We start from the raw sequence: 11,917 nt of genomic DNA on the forward strand, positions 1-11,917 counted from the left end.
CTGGTGAGTTCCAGCTGAAAAAAAACCCTGCCCCTACCCTATAAAAAGTAAAGGTAAAGGACCCCAACTGTTAAATCCAGTCGCGAACAACTCTGGGGTTGCGGCGCTCATCTCGCTTTACTGGCCGAGGGAGTCAATGTTTGTCCGCAGTCAGTTTTTCCGGTCATGTGGCCAGCATGACTAAGCCGCTTCTGGTGAAACCAGAGCGGTGCACAGAAATGCCATTTACCTTCCCGCCGGAGCGGTACCTATTTATCTACTTGCACTTTGACGTGCTTTCGAACTGCTAGGTTGGCAGGAGCTGGGACCGAGCAACGGGAGCTCACCCTGTCGCGGGGATTCGAACCGCCAACCTTCCAATGGGCAAGCCCTAGGCTCAGTGGTTTAGACTACATTGCCACCCGCGTCCCCTATGCCCCTACCCTACAAAAAACATTATTCAGGGCAGCAGTTTACACGACCCACTAAAGAAGATAATCACACAATAAAGTTCAAAACAGCAACAGTTAATTGCACATTTATTCAAAACCCAATTAAATCTTTTTGGTTTAATTAATTCAACAAAAGCAATGAACTTGATCCAGTGATACTAGGTTTTCAAATTCTGATAGTCATTCCCACCTCCAGCACCCCCCTGCCGCCCCTTTGCCTCTTAGTGCCCCCCAGGGGCACTACTGCCCACAGTACTGCCCACTTTGGAGATCACTGCTTTGAAAGGTTTAGGCCTTCCTGTGGCTGCTGGAGAAATGCTTAATGGGGTCGAGAATGGAGAACTGCCCTCTTGGGAGCAGGCTTTGTTTCAAAGAGGCTTCCACCTGGGGACTGGGAGGGAGGGAAAGAGTTGTAGGTCTGTGGAGATGCAGGGAGCCCGTTGCTTTGCAGAGCAGTGCTGTGTCAAGGCTGGCACAGTGGCCTGGTGAGGGTAGTTTAGGCAAGCAGCTGTGCTGCAGCAGGACAAAGCTGTGTGAAATGGGAAGCCTGTTTGTGCCCAGACCAAAGACCAGAGCTGACTCTGTGCCCAGGCCAGGCCTGGCCCAGAGAGGGGGCAGATTCAGGGTGCCCTGACGAGAGAAGTGCCATGAACTGTGCAAATGTCCCCGTTGTGAGTTAATGGGAGCATTTGAGCTCCCTGCCTTAGGCACCCAAAAGTCTTGGAGTAGAGGAAGCTTCCTTTCACCTGTGGCCCATCTAGTCTCGCATTTACTTCTGTGACTGACAGGCAGGGAATTTCTCCCAGCCCTTTCTGGAGATGCCACTAGGGATAGACGCTGCATGGAGAATCAGTAGGTCTGCCTACTGAGCTCACAAAGGTAATATCCTTCCCTGCCCCTTACAGAAGAAGAAACAGCAAGGATCAAAAAGCCCTCTTGCATTTACTCCCATGGGCACAATCACCAGTTGTACTTTCTCAGGTTTGGGGCTGTTATCACTTGGAGTGCCTGTGTGTGTGGTGTGTGTGTGTGTGTGTGTGTGTGTGTGTGAGAGAGAGAGAGAGAGAGAGAGAGAGAGAGAGAGAGAGGGAGAGTAGCGAGGGGGTGGGGACTAGAAAGGCCACTTAGCTCCATCTGCCTACAGCTAATCCGCAGACAAATGCCAGCCTCCCATCTGGCCACCCTGTGCCCCCCCCTTTCTTTCCTCCAGCCACTTTAGCTAAATGGCTTGGGCCAAAGATAAGGTCATTAATTACAGTGGGATTAAAAGGCAGCGCAAGCCCACCATCACTGCCCCTCCCCTCTGTCTGTATCTTTTATGCAAACCCTGTTTTACACATGCACTGACCCCCAGCCATCCTCACTGCAGCCTCCCTTGTTGCAAATTGGGGGGGGGGGGGGGCGAGGTTTCAGTCTGAAAGTTCAGCTGCACAACCTGCCTTGAATTTTTAAAAAATGTGGCATAAAAGGAAGCAGAATGCCTCTGGGTGTGTGCAGAGTGGCCGTCCCTAAGTAGCCACTTTTAGTATGCGGAAGAAGGGAATTAAAGAGAGATGGGGGTCTCTGGCTAGCAGCAGCTTGAAGGCCTAGTGGCATTAAAATGAATGGGGTCGGGGGTTGGCTTTGTCTGTTTGTGTCTATTTTGTGACATTTATGCCTTGCTTTTCCTTAAAAAAAAAAAAAGTGCACTCAAAGCAGCATACAGAAGCACGTCTAAAAGGCGTGGGTTGTTTGCTAAGTTGAAAGAGGCAAAAGGTACCTGAGACAGGTCCCCAGATTAAATCTCAGGATGGTGTATAGGTGGTTGGACTGAACATTTGGGTAAGCAGAACAAAAAGCTCTGAAACTGTGGAAGGAGAGGTGGATAGTGGTTGTGAGAAGGAGGCCAGTGAAGTGGTCTAGGATAGATCTGCCACCCCAAGTCCCCAACCTGGTATTTGGGCACTACTTTTCTCCATCACTGCATTACTGTCCAAGGAGCTCCAAGTGGCACACACTGTTCTCTCCTGCTCCTTTTTTACCTCTCACAAACCTGTGAGGTAGGTTAGGCAGAGACTGATGGTCTTCAAACCCCGGCTTCACCGGTCTGGAGTGTTAGTAGTCCAAAGCATCTCGAGGGCACCAGCTTGGAGAAGGCAGGTCTATAGGAACCTCTCAGGGGTTGACACTAGAATAGGAACACTTTTATTTTTTTTACCCATTTACAGAAATTAGGCGCAATTCAGAATGACATTTCGAAAATGTTTTTAAGTGGAGGCGTTACAAATAATTCTTGCTGATTCTGTGTGCTTAGTATTAACTTCCAACGGCAGGAGTTGCCCCTGCAAACAGGTTGCAAAGTTTTGCAGCTGTGCAGCAATGGCTCACGTGCTATCTAGTGCTCTTTCTCTCCCCCCCCACAGCTGTTCTCCCCAAATGCTGCACTCCAGAGTGCAAAGCAAACACAGGCCCCTCCAGGAAGCATAAAGAGCAATTGTGTGCATTGTCTCAAGCCAGAAGTTTGAAAGCAAAACATTCCAGCTGTCTGACTGTAGAGCAGCTTTCTACAACCTAGTGCCCTAGCTGTTTTGGACTACAACTCCCATCAGCTCCGGGGAGGGGGTCAGGTCGGTGGGAGGAATATCAGGAATATCAGCACAAAGGAGCTATTGCAGGGGGAGGGGCTGAGTTGCTTATCAAGGAAGCTGCTGGTTTGAATCTGACTTCTGTGATTAACTCACAAGGTGGCCTGATGCCAACATCTCTCATTTCCTCCTTTCTCCCAGCCTACCTTTCAGGGTTGCTGTAAGGATTCTAAGCAGGTAAAGAATATTCAAGAATGGGAATTCAAAAGCATTATAGCCCTGCCTGGAGATGCCACTCAGGATTGAACATGGGACTTTCTGCATGCGAAACAGACGCTTTCCCCTGAGCCACGGCCCTTCCCTGTGTGCATGTATGGAGAATGTCCTGCCCTCCCCGGCTGCTGGCTCCAGGCCCAGCTCAACAGTTGGAGAAACCACCTGCAACAAAGAGTTCTCTCTCCCTTCTCCCTCCGCTCATGCTGGCCCACACCTGCCACGCTTTCCCGCCGTCTTCAATTTCCTATGGCTTTCCCTACCATTTGACGGAAGCTTCCCCCTTGCAGCCGTCACTCCCTCCCCCTGCCTGCCCTAACCCCCTCCACCAGTGGGGCAGGTCCAGTTCCCAATTGTTGCCAACTGACCTTCTGTCTGCTCCCAGCAGCCCAAGGGTCTCCTGGGGTGCTAGTGAAGGACCTAATGATCTGAGACCACCATGATCTGAGGCCGTTCTTGGGCTCTGGGTTGTTGCTTGGGCAAATGGGGCACTGCCCCGCCTAGTCCAACCTGCCCTCAGCCAGCCCCTACCTGCCTGCTTTTTGCCTTGCAACCTGGCCATGGGGAGGCTGTCAGCTTCCTTCTCCATTTCACAGCTGTCCTTGTAGAACTCAGCAGGGTGGAGGGAAAGCTGGGATAAGTTGGCTCTGCCTGTCATAGGTTCTGGTGCAACCTACTGTTGGGCTCCCTGCTTTCTGCCCTACCAGGCCCAACAGGCATGAGCCACCATTGCCTTGCAGTCCTGCCCTCTGCAGCTGGAAACTTTCAGATGGTCTGCTTGGCAATACCGTCTCTTAATCCTGGGAATCTGCAGTTTGGTCTGAGTTGAGGGAAAGGCAGTCTGCAGATGCCCAGGGTCATCCTTTGCCTTATTTAAGAGAGTTTGTGTACTGGTCCAGTAAACGCTTCCGCTGCGCAACCAGCAACAGTTCTCTTTGCAGAGCATTGATTAAGTCCAGTGCAGAGATTCTTGTTGCAGTACAAGCTTCAGAGTCTCAGCAGCAAGGAAATAACGACACAGGGAAGCCTGTCTTTCCAAAGACAGGTTTATTGCAGAAAGATAACAGAAACACCTCCGGAGCTTTCAGACATTTTTGCTTCACGCCCCACACAGGCAGAGAAAACAAACACTCTTTATATACTGAGCAACTTAACAACATAACGAGCTTGACTACTTAAAGTCACATAACATTGCTAACTTGCCAGCGTCTTAGGTTTCACACCCTAACACCCCCTCTCGCTGGCAATACAAAAACAAAATTACTTCAGACCCATTTCTTCACAAAAGTTTTCATGCCGCTGAAACCCAAGAGGTTTTGTAAAACCATCAGCTTGATTTTCATGACTGGGACAGTAATTTAATTTAACAATTCCTGCTTTTACCGTTTGACAAACATTTTGAAAGCGGATATCCAAATGTTTGGTACGACCTTTAAACTGCCCATTTTGTGCTAACTTAAGACACGGTTGATTATCACCCCATACAGTGATTGGAGTGATGGCCTTTTCATACATCTCTTGTGCCAAGCATTTGTAAAATTCTAGATCTCTACATAACTCAGATAAGGCACAGAACTCAGCTTCTGTTGACGACAAAGCAATCAGGTTCTGTTTCTTGGATCTCCACCCAATCAGAGAGTTACCAAATTTTATTACACAGCCAGACACTGATTTTCTATCCTTTAAATTTCCCCAATCACTATCTGCCCAAGAAGTAATCTGTGCTTGTCCTTCAGAAGATAATTCAAGGCAAAAATCTTTGGTGTATTGTAAATATCTTAACACTCTTTGAATTCCTTTCCATGCATTTACACTAGGTTTTGAAGCTTCTCTGCTGAGTAAGTTAACAGCGTAAGCAATGTCTGGTCTACTCCATTGCGAAAGATGAAGTAAGCTTCCCAGTGCTGACTGAAAGATTTCAGCACGCTTGAATTCAGCACTATCCTTGAACTCATTGTCTTTTACAAAACCTATTTCCATTGGCGTTCTAACACCTGCACACTCCGTCATGCCAAACTTTTTCAACATTTGCAATATCTTGCCTTTTTGATTCAGTAGAAAACTGCCATTTTTGGTCCTATCTATCTGAACACCAAGATAGACCTTTACATCACCAAGATTCTTAACTTTGAAGTGTTTATTTAACTCTTTGCCTAGTTTTTTTACTTGTTCTTGTGTCTTTGAAGTATAAATCAGGTCATCTACATAAACAAGCAAAGATTCTTGAGCATCTCCTGAACCTCTGAAATATAAGCAATTGTCAGCCTTGCTCCTGCTAAAACCAATGCCTACCAAAACGTCATTCAAACACTCATTCCAATTATGAGCAGATTGCTTGAGTCCATAAATAGATTTATGTAGTTTCCATACCTGATTTGATTTACCAACTTTCAATCCTGGCGGTAGCTCCATATAGAGCTCTTCAGCCAAGTCTGAATGAAGATAAGCTGTAGAGACATCAAATTGATTCACTTTGAACCCTTTCTGAGCAGCAACTGCTAATAGTGCCCGAAGGGTTTCACTCCTTGAAGTGGGTGCATAGACTTCGGAATAATGTAACCCCTCTCTTTGTGTAAAACCTCGAGCTACAAGCCTTGCTTTGTACTCTGGTTTCCCCATCGCTGTTGTCTTTATCCTGTACACCCACCTACAACTTACTGCCTTGGTACCTTCTGGCAGTTTGGTGATGGAAAACACACCCAGTTCTTTCATAGAATTCAACTCCTTTTGCATGGCCTCACGCCACCTACTGGCCTCCTCCTGGGGTAATTGCTCAACCTCTTCAAAACTTTCAGGTTCGCAATTTGCCAAACCAGCCCAAACACTAATAGCTTGGTACCTTTCAGGAGGTATACCTTTGTTGGTACGCTTGGAACGCCTTAACAGTTCCTGTGATGTTCCTTCAGTTTCCCCCTCTGACCCAGAATCACTAGTCGTCACCGGTTTATCACTAGTAGTTGAAGAACTTTCTGATTCTGACTTTACACGTCTCTCTTGCTGTACGGGTGAACTTTTAGAGCTAGAAGATTCTGACTTTACAGACTTGGGTGAACTAGGCGATTTCTCACCCTCGTCCTCAGACTCAAATTCCTCAGCCTGTTCTGGAACTAATACCTGCCCTGGGGCCTGAGTTTCATTGTTACTGTTCACCACATCAAATAGTATGTCAGGATTTCCATGAATTTTATTCCAACCATCCTGTTCACAAAATTCTGCACTTCTGCTGATTGTGATTTTTGTTTGATTGCCTTCTACATTCACAAATCTCCAACCTTTTGTGTTGGCTTGATAACCACAGAAAAGCATTTCTTTAGATCTAGGATCGCCTTTCCTACGTTGTGCCCTAGGCACCAGCACATAAGCACGACATCCAAAAACTCTTAGATGATCAATTTTTGGTTTTTTTCCAAGTAGCATGAAGTAAGGAGTGTTGCCTACTGTGCTATTGTACACTCTGTTAAAAGTATAATTCGCATACAGTGCAGCCTCAGCCCAAAACCGCTGTGGAAGTCCAGAATCAAACAGCAAAGCAGCAATGGCTTCCTGTAATGTTCGAAATTTTCTTTCGGCAACTGCATTCTCCTGTGGTGAATAGGGATTGGTAAGTCTATGAACTATACCTTTCCTTTTTAACCACGTCTCCAGCGTGTGGTTCACATATTCCCCACCACGATCTGATTGTATTTTACGCACCCTGGTGTCAAATTTACATTCGACTTCTTCAATCCAATCCATCAGGATGGAAGCTGCTTGTGATTTTTCTTTCAGAAAGAAAACCCAACTAGCCCTTGAAAAATCATCCACCAAAATTTGCATAAATCTCGCACCTCCAAGCGATTTGACTGGCATAGGGCCACACACATCTGTGTGCACAAGTTCAAAGGGTTTCTTGCTTACTCTATCAGATCTAGGATAGTTACATGTCTTAACCTTAGCATGTTTACAAGCACAACAATCCAGAAAATTTGGACAGGGTTTAATGTTACACTCCTCAGCTAAATCTGGCATCTTGCTTACATACTTAAAGCATATATGAGCTAACCTTCTGTGTAGTAGATGTGCACAACCTGTATGAGGAGCCTTATTTACACACTTAGCTTGCGCTTCACCTGTTGAACATCTACCTGCTGCTAACTGCTCTTCATCCAAAACAAAAAGCCCATCCTCACAGGGAATTTTAACTAGCTCCTTCCCCTGTTTCGAAATGGTGCACACATCATTTTCAAACTCAACCTTAAAACCACTTTTTACCAGGCATGACACACTCAAAAGCCCATTCTTCATTCCTGGAAGAACGAAAACAGGAAGGTTAGTTTGCAAACAATTAACATAAATTGTGCCTTTAAGGTTCATTTCTCGTTTACTATTGTCTGCTATAGTCACAGTTTTTGCAACTGGCAATGTCTTGCAGTTTATCAAGCTGCCACTAGATGTCGCTGGAACTAAACTGTGACTTGCTCCACTGTCAATAATCCACTTCAAGGTTTGTTGGCTCCTTTTAGGACCCTGTTGTGCTGCCATTGCAGATAGTCCCTTATCAGCACCTGCTCCCCCTCTGGATCGTTGATTCTTGTAGTTCTCACTTCGTCTTCCCCTGTAGCTCCGGAAACTGACCTTGGACTGTTGAAATTCCTGTTGCTTTTCTGGACACTTTGCTATCAAATGAAACCTGCTGCCACATCGAAAACATGACTTGCTGGCCATAGCAGACACTTGTGAGGCTTCCTTACAGCTCTGCCTGCTAGTTCCCCCACGCTCTATGGTGGCTCTATGGTGAATTCGCCTAAGAGCTTCCCAAATTTCAAATGCAGACCTTAAATTTTCCACATGAGGTAATTGGGAATCGTCTATCGATACCATCAACATGCATCTAGCTTTAGTGTCCATTTTATCATGTTCCCTGTTCTGAGCATGTGCAGCAGCCTGTTGCTCTGCTGTGGCATCTGCTGCAACAGCCACAAATGGCTTTCGCCTCTGGACATAGTCAGCCCACACTTCTTTGGCTTCCAACCAGACTTGAGCCCTCTTAGACCACTGCACGTAATTAGCAGAGTTCAACTTTGTAAAGGGAACCTGGAAATTTTCCACAGCCATTCTTGGGGTCGGCTGCTACTCCCTCTGTGTGCCCTTGCTTCTCTTTCCCCTTGGGATTTGTTTTACTCACTTTTCAGACGCCTCCAGCCTCCTCTGAAGCCTTTTAAACTTTTTTTTCCTCCGTCTCTTCACTAGCAACCTACCACCGTCCTCTGGTTTTATTAACAAAACAAAAACACAACGGGAGGTCAAGCTAGCCTTTTGCAGCTAATGAAGCTGTAAATCTTCACTTACGCAGCTCTCTCAACTTTCTGCAGCCTCTCAGTTCCTTTAAGAGCTGGATTTACGACCAAGCCGGTCTTCTCTCATCCGAAAGCTGCTTTCACTTTCTCTGCACACAATACAGCTGTAGAAACGTAGAAAACCCATAACCTAAGAGAGTTTGTGTACTGGTCCAGTAAACGCTTCCGCTGCGCAACCAGCAACAGTTCTCTTTGCAGAGCATTGATTAAGTCCAGTGCAGAGATTCTTGTTGCAGTACAAGCTTCAGAGTCTCAGCAGCAAGGAAATAACGACACAGGGAAGCCTGTCTTTCCAAAGACAGGTTTATTGCAGAAAGATAACAGAAACACCTCCGGAGCTTTCAGACATTTTTGCTTCACGCCCCACACAGGCAGAGAAAACAAACACTCTTTATATACTGAGCAACTTAACAACATAACGAGCTTGACTACTTAAAGTCACATAACATTGCTAACTTGCCAGCGTCTTAGGTTTCACACCCTAACATTATTAGCTATACAAATTGTCCTGGAGGGAAGGGGAAAGTGCAAGTGGGTCTGTCTTTTGAGGAGGGTTGGATGGTTTGTAGTCCCAGTTCTCCAACACCAAGTTCACAGGTTAAACCTAAGCACTCAAGGTAGGCTCTGGAGCCAAAACCTGGCGAGACCGGGCTCAAATGCTTTAGAAAAATAAATATTGATGTTCTTGTCCTCCTGGGACTTTTAATTAAAAATAGGTTCTGGGGCTAAGCCCACACTCTGGTTCAGACTTGCATAAAGATGCCCCCAGAGATGTTGGTGGCTTTGGTTTGGGGCAGTTCCAAGGCGAGGTGCTTGTTGTGTCAAACCAACGACAAAGATTCAAGAGAGCAGCTCCCTGGCGGGAAAGCCTTGGAGGTTTGGCGGCAAAACTCACCCACTGTATTTGTTTTGCATGCACGGTAAATGCAACCTCTCGGAATTTGGACTTTTGCCCTTCTTTGAAGCGGAGCGGGAGAGTGGCGGTTAGGAGAGCAAGCCGCCTGAGACCAGGAGGCAGCGCTTTGGGCTGGCTGCCTGGAAAAGTTTGCCGTTGTACACAGTGGAGTGTGTGCACTTTAAGGGAGTATCTTGCTTAGCTTCTCAGGGGAGAGGTGCTCAGGGCTCTGGGATCCCTGGAAACCAAGGCCTTGTTCCCTGGAAACCCTTCTCCCACATCCTGCTCATGCCCGGGAAGATGTCTGCGAGTGCCACCGATAAGCTTAGATCAGGGATTTTCCAAATACGTACTGTGGTACCCCAGAGAAGCTCAGTTATGGCAGGCAAACCTTTTGGAGAGTCAGCTCTCATCCCCTGCACTGCACAACCACAAGGGGGGCCTTGGGTGGGTGTAATCTGTCAGTTGGCTCAAGGCAGCAGGAAGGAGCTGAGCATGACTCAAATGCATACTATGGGTGGCCATGTCCCAGAATCCTTTGCAATGGGCAGAGGCCCCTCAGCAAAGAAATTGTCGTGGAAAGGTAGAAAATGTGGGAAAGATGAACATTCTTCATTGGGTGGTCCTTGAACTTTCATATGGTCCAACACAGTGGTGGGTCTTTCTCCTGTGTGATTGGAGAGGGGGCAGGGCACATTTTCACTTGTTTCTAGATCTGCCTACAATATGAACGAACAGTTGCACTGATTAGAATGCAATATTTTACTTTGGAGATCCATCCCACATTTTTAGTGTAGGATGTTGTTGTTGTTGGTGGTGGTATACCGGCCTTCATCCAAAGATCTCAGGGCAGTTTGGTAGTCCAAAACAGCTGGAGGGCACCAGGTTGTGGAAAGCTGGGCTTGTTTGTAAAAGTGGTGTAAGGGCCTTTTCACACATGACATGAAACCCAGGTTTGCACCAAGAATATATGGGTAAATACGCATGTTTGTGCAGGCCTAGAGCACAGCTCCAGTTTGGGCAAGAGAGTGCCACAGTCGAGGCAATTAACCAGCTGTTTGTGGTACCCAAGTGCCCCCTACCTGCCAAGGGAGGCAAGACAGGAGCCGGGCTGATTGAGCAAAACAGCGCTTGTAGCCATAAGCCACAAACCAGCATGGCGGCTGGTGCCCATTGGGACTGGTAGAACGGAAGGCAGGGATCCCAACAGGTGGCGCCAGAGCCAATAACAAGTAGAGCCAACTCATGCCAGTTTTGTCCCCATCCTCCTCCCAGCCATGTTCTACAAGGGCAGCACTGAGATGAAGGAGAAGGAGGAAACTGCCAGGCAGGACCACCCCCTGGACTAGTTGTAAGCGAGAAGGCAGGCAGGTATGGGCTGGCTGAAGGCAAGCTGAGGTTGGTGGGGCTGCCTCTACTACACCACAGTGTTGAGTTAACCATCACAACCTGATGGGTTCAGTTACAGATAGGTAGCCGTGTTGGTCTGCCATAGTCAAAACAAAAAAAATTCCTTCCAGTAGCACCTTAAAGACCAACTAAGTTAGTTCTTGGTATGAGCTTTCGTGTGCATGCACACTTCTTCAGATATCTGAAGAAGTGTGCATGCACACGAAAGCTCATACCAAGAACTAACTTAGTTGGTCTTTAAGGTGCTACTGGAAGGAATTTTTTTTGTTTTAACCTGATGGGTGTGAGGGTCCATCTTCTGACATATAGATGGCTCAAGCCACTGGGTTCTGCTGGTGGGGCCATTTTGACCATACCATGACCTATGGAGTCCTATCTGTGGGGGTGTGAAGGAGAGCCTTCTTCACTGTGGCACCTGTCATGCAAAAGGCTCTCCCTGTTGAGATCAGGCTGGCACCACCTGCAAGGTGTTTCCCCCATCCATTGGAGACATACATACTTGTTCACCCAGGTGTTCCCTGACCCTTTGTATTGTTAATACCAGGCATTTTGGCGATTATTGTTTATCAGCCATTGAGTTGCATTCTACTAAGTTTTACTCAGAGTAGTCCCATTCAAATGAACGGCCATGCATAACTTGGACCCGTCTGCTCTGAATAAAAGTTAGTTGACTGCAACCCTTTGTTGCTTTGTTATTGTGTCAATTACTTTGGCATTTCTTTCTGTAAATGAAAAGCAGTATAGAAACTTTTCAATAAATAAATAAATAGATCTCAAGGCAGAGGAAGCATCTTGCCCTTGTGCCCTGGATAACAATGGGATGTCAGTTAGTGGCTGTGGCTAATGGAGCCCAGTTGCTTTTGATTGGATTCAGTGTGATTGAGCTTTAGCCAGAAGAAAACTTAGCATCAACCAGTTTTACCAAAATATTGTCACTCTTTATTGACATAAATCAAGTGTCAGTGGAACAATGTGGCTGTGTGTTTTGTATCCAGAGGAAGCATTTGG

Source organism: Podarcis cretensis (assembly GCF_951804945.1).
Source record: "Podarcis cretensis genome assembly, chromosome: 8".
Lineage (NCBI taxonomy): Eukaryota > Metazoa > Chordata > Lepidosauria > Squamata > Lacertidae > Podarcis > Podarcis cretensis.